This window comes from Musca autumnalis, unplaced genomic scaffold, assembly GCF_047663935.1.
Source record: "Musca autumnalis isolate F117 unplaced genomic scaffold, ASM4766393v1 scaffold_1, whole genome shotgun sequence".
NCBI classification, from domain to species: Eukaryota; Metazoa; Arthropoda; class Insecta; order Diptera; family Muscidae; genus Musca; species Musca autumnalis.
In genome coordinates this window covers 160,896,976-160,914,477 of record NW_027411644.1, presented here as the reverse complement: position 1 = coordinate 160,914,477, position 17,502 = coordinate 160,896,976, and the positions used below count along the sequence as shown (strand labels likewise).

Sequence of the window (17,502 nt, the reverse complement as noted above, 5' to 3'; positions counted from 1 at the left end):
AATGTTAGTCATTTACGGCTAATAAACATATCCAAAGAAAATGTTTTCTCCAACAGAATAAATCACATAGCACTTGTTAAAATTTTACAAATTTTTGAATAAATTTCAATGCAATATTTAAAATTTTATTCAGTTACATATATGTAAATTCCGAAATTTTTCTTGATCACATTTGTTTTCTGTACAAAATCGCATTTTATTTTATCGTCTCAAACCAATGTGCAATTATTTCATTCTACGAAAGTGGTCCTTATCAATGTTATTGCGATTCAGTCTGCGTTTTATAATTCTCTGTTTTTTTGTATCTCATTTATAATATTGGATCCAGAAAAAAAATATTTCACACCTAATGTGCCCTTTTACCATGAGGTCGTTTCGTAGCCGCCATTGAAATACAGAAGAAGGAGATGACAAAAGGGAGACGAAAAAGCTGTCATGACAAGTCACCACCATAACTGCTACCACTGCCAGCAGAATGAGCGTATATGCAGCGGAAGATTCACCATAGAATATTCCATGCGAATGGCCTTTAAAGCGGGTGGTTTGCTGCAATGTCGAAAACTCTAACCCCGTGTCATGTCTTTGTTTGGCAGCCATTGAAGTATTGACAGACAGACACAGAAGGAGTACAGCTTAGAGAGCGTCGCTTATGTATGTACTACGTGATAAGGCATCTGTATTCAATGAACTAACATCGTTTTGTTGTGAATTCCACACTCTCAGCAAGAAGGAATTTGAATTCTGTAGCCGACTGATGGTTGGGCCCTGGCAGAGAAAGCGCCACAATCCAAAGGCGAATAAATTCATTGAACTTGCGAATTTCTGGTTGTGATTCTCGGCGGAAATTCTTTGCTTGACTGGTGGCTGACGCATGGCATACCACCGACTGATGACTCGATTTGATGTTTCTTGTGTTTTCTTCACTCTCAGCTGCCATTGCCATTTGTATCTGTATCTTTTTAATGTTTCGCCGCTGCTTGGTGTTGGTTACTGTTTGGCTTTGGTTTGGTATCACTACCACCACCAATACTCTTGTATCGAATAATAACCACCACTACTACAGCTGCCAGCAACAACCACCATCAGGCCATCCAAAAGGCAGGCAGCAATCTCTGGAATGTACTGCAAAAAAAGAAGAGTAGACAGAACGTAAAACACGCAGAAAAAGGCAACAACAACCAAAAGGTAAAGTTGATACATACGTTTTTGCTTTTGTTTTTGGACACTGGACTGACACTTTTCTATCACAGACCCAGTTGCCGATGTCGTCCTTCGTCATTCATTCATTTGCCGATTGATATCTTTTGCAGAAACAAACAACGAACAGCATACAATGACCTGGCGGAGTAGCGTTTCATCGGCGGGCGGCCATTGTTAATCATTGTGCAATTCGGAATGGCCAGCATACAGAGTGCAATTTTGGTCTATACGCAATGCAGCAAACTAGTGTTGAGTGCAAGAAAGTTAATGCCAATTGGAAGAAAAATCCAATTAATTATTTAACCAAAAAGGTGTGAAAAAGTGAAATGTTAAACAAGTGTTGGTGCAAAAACAAAAAAAAAATCAAATGGATATGAAAGCAAAGAATTATTGCCTTGTCAAAAAAATATACCGTCTAAAACTTGTGGCTATAAATCTTACCTTGACTAGCTTTGGCAATATTTTTTTGTTTGTTTCCAAACATGTGAAACTGGTTTAAGTTGCTGAGAATTGCCATTCAAATGAAGACATGGATTTTGGTCAAACGTTCAAAATGAAATAAAAGCGTGTTTGTGACAAGTGCCTTGAAATTAGAAAAAAGTATGGTGGATGACGGATTCAATAACTTAACTATGCAAAAAACAATTATTATAAAATCGCCATTAAGAAATGTTTGCATTGCTTACATACTGGAAATCATCGGTAAGTTTCAAAAATTTAAATTCTTTATTACCGAAGAGAAGTTTGGTAGTAATTCGAACGAATTTGAATTCGAATCGTCTTAGAGAAACAGGCCATTTAAAATTATAAAGGAAAAAAACTGTAGAAATTGCCCAAATATTAGATTCTCCATAGATTAAAGGTCCGTAATAGAGAAGCAATATGGAAAACTTGCCTATTTTATAAAACAATATAACATGCATATTATGGTAGTAATATATTGCTATTTTAAAGTGTAACATTAGAAGTTGTGTATGAAATAATAAAAAGGTGAATAACTCAAAAATGATATTTTGGCAAATCCAACTAAAATTATAATTTAATTGTATTTAAACAATTTAATTAAAAAATTAAAAAAAGAACAATTAATACACAATAAATTAACAATTAATGGAAGAAGATATTTCAAAATCTTAATATTTCTCCACATCGCGTAATGTTCGTCGAATAAGGAAATTGTTTCCTGGTTTATATTAAATGTGGGTTTTTTTCGATTTTCAGATTTTCTTCCATATCTCCTATATCTTTTAACAAATAATGTTAATTAAAATAAATGTAAATGTAGTGTAAAAATATTCTAAAAATATTCTATATTGACATCATAATAGAAATTGCAATATTTATGTAAAGCTTTCGGAACATAAGTTTCTCTTAGACATTTTGTGAATTAATGACATGGTATAAGCTATTGGTTTGGTTCGATGTCGTATTTCCTGCAACATATTATTCGATGAAATTTAACCATATATCGCTCATATACTTAAAGAGTGGCATAACTCGAAAAGTGCGTTTTTTGAGTTAGCAATTCTTATATTTTCTACGACTTGCACTTTAACTTGTCCCAAATGTTAATGTAGATATCTATAAAACTCAGAAAAAATACATGTTATTAACTGGGAGCTTGACATAAATAAACAAGTAAGAAAAGCGTTACGTTCGGCCGGGCCGAACTGTATTGAAGTGAATAGGAACAATTAGGGCCATTATTACATGTGCTCTTTTACTATCTGATGGATTTGAAAATGCAAAATAAACTAATTTGGAGGCATTAAAAATATAATTTTCACATTGAAAGTTAATGACTTGTAGCTCCTCCTTGAAATTCAATCATTACTTTTAACTTTAAGTTAACCGGAACGCTATAAATATGTTCGGCAAATCCAAACTATAACAAAAGAAGACTTGTAATAATGGGGGTTAGTTTTATTCTATTTATGAAAGTACTAAACTCTTCCTTTTATTGCAGGAGTAGTAGTATAGGAGTAGTATCTGAACTGATAATACTCCCTTCAGAACAGCTAATATGGGGCGACATTTTTGTTGTTTCCAAAACATGGGCCAATAATTACAATTTTCCGAATTGAGCGAAATACATAAAATTGGGCAAAACCAACTAGACCTAAACCTGGATATTCTGGATCGAGAGCGCCGTTCTACGGAGGCTGTATAAAACGTTAACCTGTAGCGATAAATTTCTGGAAGAAAATTTCGTAACTCCAACGAAGACTAAATACCAAATTTCAGTTATTTCCATTGAATATTGTGGCTAAAACTTTCATAATACCGAAAATTGGGAGGGATCTTTCTATGGGGGCTATACAAAAACATGGAACAATACCGGAAATTTTCAGGTGGGAAGTTTAATACCACCAACGGAGATTAAATATTATATTTCATCCGTTTCGATGGGATATTGATGACACAACCTTAAAATGCCGAAAATCGGAAAGTACACTTCTATGGGGTTATTTGAAGAAAAGGGCTTATACTGATACTTCTCTTCTGCAATATTTTATACATCCATGGCAATATACTAAATTTCAGTCATATCGGTGGTATATTGAGACCACAACTATGAGGTTATTTGAGGACGTCGACCGGCACATTTCGACTGGAATGTTTCATACCTCTATCAAAAACTTAATACCAAATATCAGCTATTTTGGTGGAGAACGAGCTATATGTAGAAAATTGGGAGGTACCGTTCTATTGGGGCTATATGAAGACATGGACCTATACCGACAAATTTCAGGTGAAAAGTTTTATACCCTCAACAAAGACTAAGTACCATCTTGCAGCCATTTCCGTGTTATAATGAGGCTAAAACCTTCAATATACCGAAATTTGGGATATACCGTTCTTTGGGGACTATATGAGGGCGTGTGACCTATACCGACAAATTTCATATGAAATGTTTTATAACACAAGTGAAGACTAACCACTAAATATCAGCCATTTGGGTGGAATATTAAGGCCACAACATTCAAAATGCCGAAAATCGGGAGGTACCGTTCTATGGGTGCTATATGAAGGCGTAGCCCTATACCGACAAATTTCATATGGAATATTTTATACTTTGAAAATACCGAAAATCGGGAGATATCGTCCTATGGGGTCTATATCAGAACCTGGACCTATATAAACATTTTATGGTAGAAATATTTCTAAGCCTGTGGAACACACAAAATACAAACGTAAAACCGATTCTGTGGTCAAATGGGACTAATACATTCAAAATATCTTAAAGTGACGCGTACTATATATGGGGCGTTATATTGGGTCTATACCAAAACGTGGACCTATGTAAACATTTTATGGTAGATATGTTTCTTAGCCTCTTGAAACGCAAAATGCAAAACTACAACCGATTCTGTGGTCAAATAGGACTAATACATTCAAAATATCTTAAAATGACGCGTACTATATATGGGGCTTTATATGGGGGCTATACTAAAACGTGGACCTTTATTAACCAAATTTTGGTAGAAAAATTTTTTAGCGTGGAGACACAAAATGCCGAATTGCAACCAATTCGGTGGTCAAATGGGACAAATATCCTAAAATTTCCTTAAAACGACGACGCGTCACGCGTCACTTTGTATGGGGGAAATACGAAAACGTGGACCTACATAGCCCGCTTCCAATACCAAAAGTCCTACATACATATTATAGATTTTACCAAAATTTCATCAACCTACTTCATATATCGATGTAGAATTGCACGCTGATCAAGAATGTATATAGTTTTCGGGGTCTACAACGATTATTTCGAGTAGTTATAAACGAAGTGACAAAATTAGTCTATTAAAACCCCGTAAACCAAATTTACAGCCATTTTCGTTGGAAAATTTTGCTAAAACCTTCTTAATTCTGAAAATCGGGAGATATCTATATATGGGCACAATATCAAAACATGGATCTACGTCGAACATTTTTGGTACGGAGGTTTTGTGTGTACTTAGAACCCGAAATACCAAAGTACTGCCAATTTGGTTGGAAAATGTGAAGAATATCTTCAAAATAACTACCTTCAAAATAGACCAAAACGTAGACCTATGGCCCCATAATTGGAATTATTGTTATATACCTCCTGAAGACCCTAAATACCAAAATAGAGAAAACGGTGAGCTATATTCATATCTATACATATAAGTAATATCTATAACAAAATATATCCGCTTACCTCAGTTAGTTTATTAGTTATTATTTTTTCCCCGCTAGATTTGAATTCCGCCCACAGTGAGACGGTCCAAGTAGTTATTTTGCTTTTTGTGTAATAACCCCTTTAGTGGGGAAGTCAAATTTCAATCGTCAACATAAAACGCGTTTTTTCGAAAGTAACTTTTTGAGATGTGACATGTGTGAGATGTGATATGTATTGTCCCTTTCCGCAAATATAATATATATTCAACGTATCGTCTGCTTCGCAAGAAAATTTCGTAAGCCCCTTTATAGAAACTTTTCAGGAGGAAGAAAAAAACTCTTTTGCGTTTTCGTTATTTTTTTCTGTGCTAAAACAATATTTATTGTTTATTTATTCAGTTTTAAAAACTATTATTTATTTGATCGAATCTATTGGCAGAATGAATGTGTTTCGACTTACGACTGTTTCTTTTTATAATTTTCATTTCTTGTGAAGACATACGACATTTTACTATTATGAAATTTGATGAATTTGGTGTTATGGCTGGTGGAAAATGAGGTTGATAGAGATTGAAAATTACAGCCACATGATTACGGAAATACTATCAAGAACCACAATGTATGTACACTTTACTATAACCTTGGGTGGTCAACAAAATTGACATAAATGTAAAGGCCGTAAGATTATCGTTCACAATCAGTGTGCTACCTGAGAAATAAATTTTCGTTGCAAAATAGAAATGTCATTATTTTTATGCGAACTTTCTACTAAATTTGATCCGTTTATCACCTTAATGTATAGGCTGTTTTATTGCAATGATCCTTAGCCACGGATGGTGATTTATCTTATATCGGAACTACATTAGCGATAGTATTCCTTCCAAATATGTAATTTGCTGTGGTCTTTCAAGCTTTTCGAACTGAAATTGGTCTTACGACATTTTCTGGCAACTGTGAAACAGATAGCGAAACTCTAATATAAAGCGTCTCAACTGTACTAATTGTTATTACCCTGTGTCAAAATATCAGTATTCATAAAAAGTAAATTTACGACGATTTGTAATAGTTTGGAATATTTCTCATTGAGAGGTAGTTTATATGCAAGTATTTTTTTTATACCGGAGATGTCACACAGAGGGGAAATTTGTGTTAAAATTTGATCAAAAGCCGTGGAAAGCTCATTTATAGTCGGATTGATATAAAATTTTGCACAAAGCATATCTTCTATACAAGGATTAATCCTATAGAAAATAATGAAAATCGGTCCAGATTTGGATGCAGCTTCCATATATATTCGCATCTGATGTGAGATAAAAATGCACAAAAATCACTGAAATTTGACACATGCAACCTGAACCAGCCTAAAAAAAATCATTTAGCCAATTTTCAAACAAATCGGTACTGATGTATATATCGTCACCATAAATGCCCGAAGACGTAACCGACATGAAAATAGAAATTCGTTTTTTGACGTAATCTGATACATAAAGCTAAAATACATGCTCTGGCAAAATTTCAAGCTTCTGCGTTCAAAAACAACGATCCTATTCAAGAAATGGCATTTCGGAAAATGGGATAATATTGCAGATTTTGTTGTAATGGAGGATCTTAAAACTTAGCAATTCAGCGGTGTTGGTTTCACTACTTATTCCCCTTCGTATATGATCGATAATATCCCATATACTCGCCTTCATAAGATTAATATTCCGTAAAACAGTTTTTAATTTTATAACGTTTTTTGCTTCTCCTGTAAAGTTTTGGTTTTGTGGGTTACGTCTTCGGGCATTTATGGTGACGATATGTATAGTCCCATATGAATATATTTTATTCCAAATTTTATTTTTTGAAACTTAAATTAAATTTTTCTCAATTCACATGAGAAAAGCCGTGAATGTTTCTGAATAATGCAAACATATTTGATAGGTGTTGGTTTAGACTGATAAATAAGAGTCCCAGTTATACGGCGGAACAAAATTCAGTGTGAGTAAACCTTGCAATTCCATATAAAAATATTTCATATTTTAGTTGAGAAAAATTAGATTTTTTCGGAATGGCGCAAATATGCGCAATTTTTTATGATTGAATCTGATATTTGAGACTCAAGCGCATAAAACATTAGAAGAAACGATGGTCGGGAAACGACGGGGAAATAGACTTTTTCACTATTGAAATTGAAGTAATCTTAAAATTATCATAAACAAATTTCATAAAGAGGATATGTATCACCATTATTAAAGAGCAAAGATGTAAAATCAATCTGAAAATTTTAAATGCTAATCTTGTTCGGAGACTATATAAAAACAATAAATCTTGAAAAATATAAATTTTCGCGAAAATAATGTCATTTTAATGTTCACCTAATTTCTTAGTTTTCGAAAATTTTCTTTTTGTTTTCAGTATGGCTGAGTTCAATAGACTGCTGCATTGGATTGGTTAATCTTACAAAGTCGAGGATGGTTATAGCAAATGTAGAAAAGAGTCTGGTTGCCGTTTATCAACATTTTTTCCATAAAAAACGATTTTCATATTTTGAGCAGCTTTAGGCCTATGTTTCCCCTCTGTGTGTCAGTGCCATTCAATCGGCCCGTCACATTCTGGAACGATGCGCTGTAGGGCCAAAGTCAGGGTTTTGAGGCAAAAAAATCACAGGGGTAAGCTAGACCATCAAAATTTCGTGCAGATGTTTATAATCGACCTAGAAACGGATCTGGCAAATTTGGTTTATATCGGTTCATATGTAGATATAGCTCTCATATATATGTTCCCCCGATTTCAAGTAATTGACGGGTGCCACCGTGGAGCAATGGTATGCACCAGGGACGTACGCAGGGGGGGGGGGGGGGGCACAGGGGGCCCGGGCCCCCCCCGAAATGGTTTGGTAGACCAACAATTTCTTTAGCTACTGTAACAGATCATTAGCTTTTTCTTTCTCATAAAATAATTTTATGTTTGGACATTTCAAATGAAAACATACATTTTCTGAAGTTTCTGTATAGAAAATGTACTTCGTTATCAAATTTTTTGTTCGAAATTTTTTTAACTTTTTGCTTGAAATTTTCAAATTTTTCTCTATTACGGCTTTATGCCATACACGGTGAGCCTTAACTAATTTTAAATGGAAGGTGCTTACACCTGGTAAGTTTTTGCAGATTCTGAAACTACAATGCCCATAGATGAGAAATATCAAGAAACAAAAAAATCGCCGGAGGGATTTTTAAATAAATCGCGATTTCAGTTCACATTTTTAGGGGTTCTTTAAGTTTTCACGATTTTGCTTGGAAACCGCGAGTCCTATGTAAATGAGCCTAAATAAATCTTGTAGCTGAGAAAATTCTCCATAAGATTGGCCTTTACGATATTTCCGTAGGTTTTACCGTTTTTGAGATATAGAAGTTCAAATTGAGACAATGCACTGACTGTATCGCCTTCTTATAAAACAATGTCATTACTGCAATCTTCCCATGTGTAAGCGGTTTTCATCAAAAGTTAGTTAAGGCGCACTGAGCATAATATTGTTTTATAAGGAGGCGATACAGTCAGTGCATTGTCTCAATTTGAACTTCTATATCTCAAAAACGGTAAAACCTACGAAAATATCATAAAGGTCAATCTTGTGGAGAATTTTCACAGCTACAACATTTTTTTAGACCTCCTCGCGGTTTCCAAGGAAAATCGTGAAAACCTAAAGAACCCCTAAAATGTGAACTTAAATCGCGATATATTTGAAAATCCCTCTAGCGATTTTTTTGTTTCTTCATATTTCTCATCTATGTGCATTGTAGTTTCAGTATCTGCAAAAACTTCCCAGGTGTAAGCACCTTCCATTTAAATTTGGTTAAGGCACACCGTGCATGTCGTTCCAGTATCAAAAAAAATATATGTAAATGAACTCGGAGTTCCGTAATGATTACACTCCATAGTTGCTAGTTCATGTTTGAGGTTTATGGTATCCTGTATCAAAAAATATGACGATTTCAATCTTGTGGGAAGGGAAGTGCATGAAATGGGGTTTTCGTTGACTATATATCGAAAACCAATTATATATTTATTTAGACAAATTTGTTGTTCATATTATTTATGGTATTGAGGTAATACTGGGTACCACGGAAATAATATAAACAACTTTATGTCCAGCTTCCGTCAAATATTAAAATTTGTGTATGGTAGATGTTTGCAGAAATAATTGTTCACAGTTTTTCCTTTAGCCTGACACCTCGATTCCTTTTTACGGTGTTTTTTATTATTATTATTATTATTAATACAGTGTTTTATTTAACTTGCTTTGGTGTGCGTTTAGTTCAAATCTGGTAACTCAATTTTAACACGGTTGCAGTTGACCAATCGAACTAAAACTTTGCACACTTTTCAGATTTGGATGACAATACACGAATATGAAATCAAAACCAATATTGGTCCATTCTTACAGTGTTTTTACGGTGTCTAACTTAACCCCCTTTACAAATCTGGTAACTGATTTTTAAAACGATTGCAGTTGACCAATCGAAGTAAAACTTTGCACACTTTTTAGATTTAGATGACAATACGTGAATATGAAACCAAAATCAATATGGGTCCATTTTTTCCTATAGCCGCCATGTAACGGTACCACCAGATTTCCAGTATTTTGCTTTTAAAATCTGGTAACTCATTTTTCACACAGTTGCAGTTGACCAATCGAACTGAAACTTTGCACACTTTTCAGATTTGGATGACAATACATGAATATGGGCCCAATTTTTCCTACAGTCCCCTTATAGCGGTACCACCCGATTTGAGATATTTTGAGGATTTTATCTTCATTTTTGCCCGAATTAGCTGTCATTTGGCATTTCCAATGATACAGACATTTCCCCACCAAAAATTATGTACGTAAGTCCAGGTTTTGGTATAGGCTTTATATAACGGTACTACACGATTTCAGGCATTTTAAAGTTTTTATATAAATTTTCGGCCTAAATTGCCTATAATTTTGTTCTCAGTGGTCAACAAAATTTATTTGCTAAAAAGTTAAAAATAAAATATAATTTCAAAAAATTAAGTTTCAGTGTTTTATTTAGAAGTACACTTAAAACTAGGAAATAATTTGTCGCTTAGCCTCAATAAATATATTCTTTCTCATGATGGAATCTCTCAAATAAAACGCTTGCATTTAAATTATAAATGGTGGAAAAATTAAACGGCAAGCATTTTATTTGAAAGATTCCATCATGAGAAAGAACATATTTAATGAGGCTAAGCGACAAGTGTATTTCTAAACAAATCACTGAAACGTAATTTTTTGAAATTATATTATATTTTATTTAATTTGATTGTATATTTTTATCGTCTTCTAGAAGCTCTCAGATACAAATAAATATTTAATAAAAATCCTTTTTTAACCGAATTGTTCGATTGTGGAACTTGTTGCCTCCTAGTATTAAAACGTTTTCGGTTTCTCAGCAGACTTTCAAAAACCTGATTAATATATTATTACAACGAACTTCCTTAAAAATACTTATCTTTTCTACTTCTGTCTATTTGAATGAAAGCCGGGTCAGACAAGCATTTAGCCCAGTCCGCCTCTATGGCTGGAGACTTGGTCCAAATTTTAGATGACGTAATATTTTCTAAACTTTGTTAAAATCACATTGGTCCACCACTTCGAGTTCCTCCCCCACAAAAGTTTGAATTGTTCCCTAAAATCGTATATATCCTATTGGGCCATTCTTTCTGACATAATGTACGGTGACCAACTAAAATGGCTGGTGGGCGCGATAATTATCGAAAGGAATGACTCTCATAATGAGGTACACTTGCTTAATGGACTAATTCGGCACATTCAGAAACACTCTCCTTTTGCGCTATAAGCAATAGTTCGAAACGTCCACAATCGCTAAGATAGGTACCCTTAAAGTTTTGATATTTTTGCCGGTATGTTTATACGTCCAAAAAGGCCACAAAATTTGTAAACTCCAAGAATACAAATTTTGGGGATAAATATATTGTCTGTGAAGCCAATTTTGGATCTGTCGATAGTAAAGGTATTAATCCACACAGGCGACAAAGACGACTTTCTTGTTTTCTCAAATATTTATTCGACCATGTTTTGGCAAAGCCCAATCATGTGTTTCGTACTGTCAAAGAGTACTTATTACGAGTAGGATTGGGAGTTCATAGACTGTATTGTCCGACTCCGGCTAAAGCAGTCTTCTTTTTTAAATATATTTTTTAGTTGGATTCTCCAATCACTTCGGTTAAAGAAGTAAAATTTTTGCATTTAAAAATTTTTTTCTTGGGTAAATATTATGTAAAGTTATCCGCACAATAGCAGTAGACAATTTTAGATTGGAATTATTCGATGTCGGATGTATTCAATTTATAGAAATAACTTAAAAGATATTAAAATACCTTGACATATTAAAGTATACCAAATTCCAATTAAAAGGTTTATAAGATGTTAATATGTAATGTATGGGCGTCAAAGATTTGTCCACTAAATACTTTTTGAAAAATGGGTCTAAAAAGGGCGATATATCGATATGCATTAAAGCATAGATCTATTTTAACCACTTTCAGCATGGAGGTTCTCCAACCAAAAAAATCCAAAAATCCTTATTATAGCCAATATTCTTAGAAATTAAATTAAGATCTTCGAATACTGAAAATCTAGCTTAAGCATTTGCGGATATTACAAATTCTGAGATATACCAAAATGTGAGCATATGCGATGTACAACTTACAAATACCGATAACCATACCGAACGTGGTCTGATATGGTAATTTTCAATAAAAAATATCCAAGAACTAATACATAATATATATTACTCTGTACGAAATTCCAAAATTGTATTTTGAATTTTTTAAACTCTCTCTTCATTGATGTTATACACCTTGTCTCAATAATTGTTAAAAAAACGACCAAAAGCCTTTAAAATAGCGCTATGTAACCCTACCCAACATTTTAAAATTTCATGATTTTTGGTCATGGTGCCCCCCCCCCCCAAAATGAAATCCTGCGTACGTCCCTGGTATGCACACCCGCCTTGCACGATGAAGGTCGTGGGTTCGATTTCCCGGCCAGGCAACATCAAGCACTTTTCATGGGTGGCAAAATACCCCTAAGTAATGTTGGCGACATTTACTGAGTATTTCAGCCATGTGAAACTTCTGTATAAGTGGTGTCTTAGACACGGCGTTCGGACTCAGCGATAAACAGTAGGTCCCATATCATTGAGCTAATATGAATCGGGGTGCACTCATGAGTGAAGTCTTCCTTGTCGTTTCTGGGATGTTTGTGGAACAATTATATATATATTATGGACCAAACCCGCAAATTCAGTCCAATTATGATGAAATTTGGACAATGCCACCGAATTCTGACTATAAATAAGTTTACCAACTTAAATTGAAATCGGTTCAGAATTGGATATAACCCCCATATATATATTTGCCAAAATTTACTGAAATCGGTTCAGATTTGGATATAGCTACCGTACATATATTCGCCCGATTTGAGGTATTCGGTGCACCAAATGCGCAAATTCTTTTTAATTTTGATGCAATTTGAGAAATTTCGCGGAATTCGGACAATAAATAAGTTTGCCAACTTATATTTAAATCGTTTCAGATTTGAATATATCTCCCATATAAATTTTTCCTCCAATTTGATGTTTATTGTACATTAAATTCGTAAAATAAATCGGATCCGGATTAAATTCGTTACTTCTTACCGAATTCAGCCAAGAGTAAAGTCGATCAATTTTTGTTATATTCAGTTCAGAGTTAACCCTCCGTCATGCACATGTATCTGGCCAGATATTTTACGAATTCAACTGCGATTTAAATATATTTCTGATTTAGCTAGGGGCTTGAGTCTCTAGGTACCCTCTACAAATATTGTAAGGTATCGTTTTATGAAAAAAACACTTTAAAAAACAACAACAATCTAAATTTATGTAGATTTTTTCATCTATACATCGTATACGTAGCGCATGTATCTGACCAGATACACACACATTTTGTTCCAATCCGGTATGCCTACAACATTCGAAATCAGATTATACATGTTTTAGTTGCTTACCTGAAGCTTTGTGAGACTTTTTTAATTAAGAATTAATTAAAACTTACTTTATAACTACTAAATTTAATTGAAATGAACTTTATACCAATTCTTGTTATTTTTTTGACATTACGAGTAAACACAAAAATACAATTTTTCTTGTTTTATTTCTCATATTTTTTACACGGGTTAAGCATGTACTAAGAACAAAAAAAGTGAAAATATATATATGCCTGGCGTGATAACAATACAAGAATATAATATTATCACTAAAATAGCATATTTTTCGTATAAATGTACTGAAATACATACTGTATCTGGCCAGATACATGCGCTACGTACGTGACTATCGGAACATGTGCATGACGGAGGGTTAACTATTATAGTCCCCTTTTATATTTTCATCCTATTTGATGTTAAGTTGATAAGATAGGGTATCACATAGTCGGCCCCGTCAGACTTTGGACTTTTCCTGCGCACAGAAGTTTTTTATTTGATTAAGGCGTGCACAAATGTTATTAATTTTTTGTTTAATTCCCGCCATGTAGTTGTGTTTGACACCTCTATTACATTTTTGTAGAAATCCATTTTATAACATGTTTAGGTTTTCACTGGTTTTACAACCAAAAATTAAAACAAGTGAGCTATAGTCGGGACGGGGCCGACCATGTGATACCCTACACCACTACCCCTGTGCATAAGCTTTTCACTGGTAAACATTTCTTTTAGGGAATATAATTCGACTACCACCAAACATCATATGCCTCTTTCTCTCTGGGACCCCCATAAGCAACCAAAATTTCGTGACCATCCGATCAAAATTACGACCTGTAACGTGATTGCAAAAAAAGGAAGAATTGGATGCATTACTGACTGTTGTGGTATCTCCCTTGTATAACCACCTTCACCAACTTACTTTACACCAATGTAAAGGTAATATTTTCTTCTTCCATCGACAGGCTTTGCCGTTGGAATACCCCTACTAGAAGCCGATATATTCACAAAGAATTGATGTTTGTCTCCACATGATTTTTCCCCATTCCGACCCCTAAATATTATCTGGCTATCACCAAAAGCAATAGGTTTCTTCATCTGTGGGGCCCCACCTAGCCCCAAAATTTCGTGACTATCCGATCAAAATTTTAACATGTAGCGTGATTACAAAAAATGTAAAGATTGGATATATTATTGCCTTTTGCGATATCTCGGTTGTTTGCCCACTTACGCCAACATACTTTGTATCAATATAAAGGAGATATTTTCTTCTTTCATTGGCGGGCTTTCCTTTTGGAATATGTACTCCTACCAGAAGCGGAGATATTCACATACGAAAAAAAACGTTGACGTTTCTCCACATAAGCTTTTTGCTTATTCCGACTCCTGAATATTATCCGACTACCACCAAACTTAATACGCTTCTTCCTCTGAGGGGCCCGTATCAACTCCCAAAAAACGTGACGATCCGATCAAAATTGCGACCTGTAGCGTGATTACAAAAAAATCGGCAAATGGGATGCATTACCGACTATTGCGATATCTCTGTTGTTTGACCACCTACGACAACCTAATTTACATCGCAGCAAAGGTTATATTTTCTACTTTCATCATTGATATACCCCGTACAAAAGCGGAGATATTCGCTTTGAAATAAAATGTTAATTTTTGCTCCAAATAAGTTTTTTGCCTATTCCGACCCCTGAATATTATCCGACCATCACCAAAATCAATAGGCTTCTTCCCCTCCGGGACCTTCATCAACACCCAGAATTTGGTGACGATCGGACTAAAATTGCGACCTGTAGCGTGACTACAAGGTTTAGATGGACAGACGGACGGACTGACGGACGGACACACATAGCCCAATCGACTCAGCTCGTCGAGACAATCATTTTGGTATATATAAGTATGGGTCTACGACCATTATTTCGATGCGTTACAAACTTGTTGGGCAAAACCAACTTATAATGCCCTCCCCACATAGTGGTGTAGGGTATAAATATCCAAAATTTTAAGTTTTACGAAATCTGGAAATTGATTTCTTTTTAATTCGCAAGTATACGCAAAATTTCTTTTCAAAAACTGTTAGCTGATATCGTCACCTTTCACCAAATACATATATTAATGAGAATACGCCCCAATACCGAAAGTTCTACTCCAAAGAACACATGGACGATACCACAGACACATGAAAAAACGTCACTTACTGACACAACAAATTATTGACCACATCTAATATTACATTTACATTTTTAATAATAATCTTAATTTACATACCATTACCCATATTACAATTTTAACACGATCCGAGATGTGTGTAAAAGTGGATTAATCTTGTACCGGATGTAAGTTTCAAATTCTTGGTACAACATTTGACAACTCTGATTGATGTGATGGAACTTGTTGTTGCTTCATTCCGACGGTACTTCTTGAGAAGAGCGACAAAGGTCAGTACATCTGAGTACACCTTATAATTTAAATACAAATAAAAATAGTCAAAATATCTGGAAATAAATTCTTATCCGATCCGATTTTTTAAATTTTTTGTAGAAATCCTTTTTTAGCCACAATAATGAACTGTTGTAGTGCTATTCTGTAACTCATTTTTTGAGTTACCGACAAAAATCGATAAAATAAAAACGCAAAATTATGAATGAAAAGTTCAAATAAAAGTCGACAACACTGTTGCTATCGGTAGAACTTTACGACTGCTCTTTATTCGTCGCTAACTTACCGAAAAACATCGGTAATTACCGAAATTATAAGCAAAAAATGAGTTAGATAATCGCACTACTGGTAAAGTTTTTTCATCGATTAGACCATAATTGTAGATTTTAGAGAATTTTCGTGAAAATGCACCTTTGGTCTCATCCAGATTACTATGGTAGCAAAGATCGATAGGTTGACACTGGCAATAAAATTGCATATATAAGCTTTTGGATCAAATGGAAAAAATTTAGGTCCCGGTCCAAACAAGCGTGAATTTCTTTTTTGTTTGATGTTTTTTCGGCTTAAGGTCAGTAAAAAACGTTGTTTATTTTTGTTTTCAAATTTTTATTCCAATATTTCGGTTGACATCGTCAACCATCTTCAGGGATAAACTACAATAAAAACGCAAATTAACATTTAAAAAAACAAAAAACAATTATAACACAAAATTTACATTTAATGAGAAAAGCAACAGCTTCAGATGCCGTTTTGAGCTAGACTAATTGCAACTAAGTTTTTTCTTTTCGTCGAGAGTGCTTGTGTACTAAATGTCTATATATGTGTGCACAGTGGTCGGTATCGGTTTTATAATTCATTCTGATATCGCTGGGTGTATTTATTATGTGCAGCATTTCTAAGGTGAATCGTCTTTTGTAATTATTCTCCTGCGTTAGTATGTCTACGTTTTTGAAATTCGGAGTATGACCTGTTAAAGTGCAGTGTGCTGCTAAGGCCGTCTTTTGTTCCAAGGGTTTGTCCATTTTTTGATCCGACTTATGTCCGGAAAGTCTAGTTTTTAATTTTGTTTTCGTTGTACCAACATATACCTTCTGGCATATGTTGGTTCCGTCTCCATTGCATTTTATTTTGTAAACAATGTTGCACTTATCTTCCTTTTTAACTCTAGATTTTGTTTTACTGAAAAAACTGTTAACGTTGTTGCTCGTTTTTAGGGCTAACTGGTAGTCATCCTTATTGTATATATTGGAGGTCTTCAACCTTTCCGAAAAGCCCGGTATATAAGTAATTGATTTGTATACTTTTTCTTTCTTGTCTTCTTTTTGTGCTTTTTGTTTTTCCGTTGTATATTTTATTAATTCTTCTATGGTTTTGTGGGGAAAATAGTTTTTGTATAAAATGTTATATATTTTTTGCTCATTTACTGCATGGAAACTCTCGTCGCTTATACTTAATACCCGATTAATACAGTTTGTAGCGGTGTTTATCTTGACTCGTCGTGGATGCTTAGAATAGAAATTTATTAGACGTCCTGTTTTCTTAAAATTTTCTTTCTTTCTTTCTGAATTTCTTAAAAAAAATCTGAAATTAGGCGTTCTTTGATCGAGTTTCATAGTAGAGTAATATTGCTGTAGTGAGGAATTTGTATTTTGTATTATGTATTTTGCAGAAAACAA

The 17,502-nt window shown here is 34.2% G+C and overlaps 1 long non-coding RNA gene across 3 annotated transcripts; it reads right to left on the bottom strand.

Moving 5' to 3' along the window:
- Window positions 1-985: 985 nt before the first annotated feature.
- LOC141388652 (uncharacterized) lies at window positions 986-17,267 on the bottom strand. Of its 3 annotated transcripts, XR_012408910.1 has the most exons (6): window positions 16,542-17,267; window positions 16,238-16,479; window positions 15,656-15,845; window positions 1,642-1,783; window positions 1,203-1,443; window positions 986-1,122 (listed from the first exon to the last, which is right to left on the bottom strand). It is a non-coding gene; the product is annotated as an uncharacterized lncRNA (long non-coding RNA). The 3 variants fall into 3 exon arrangements; XR_012408911.1 differs by having other exon boundaries at window positions 15,656-15,895; window positions 16,238-17,267; XR_012408909.1 differs by having other exon boundaries at window positions 16,238-17,267.
- Window positions 17,268-17,502: the final 235 nt, after the last annotated feature.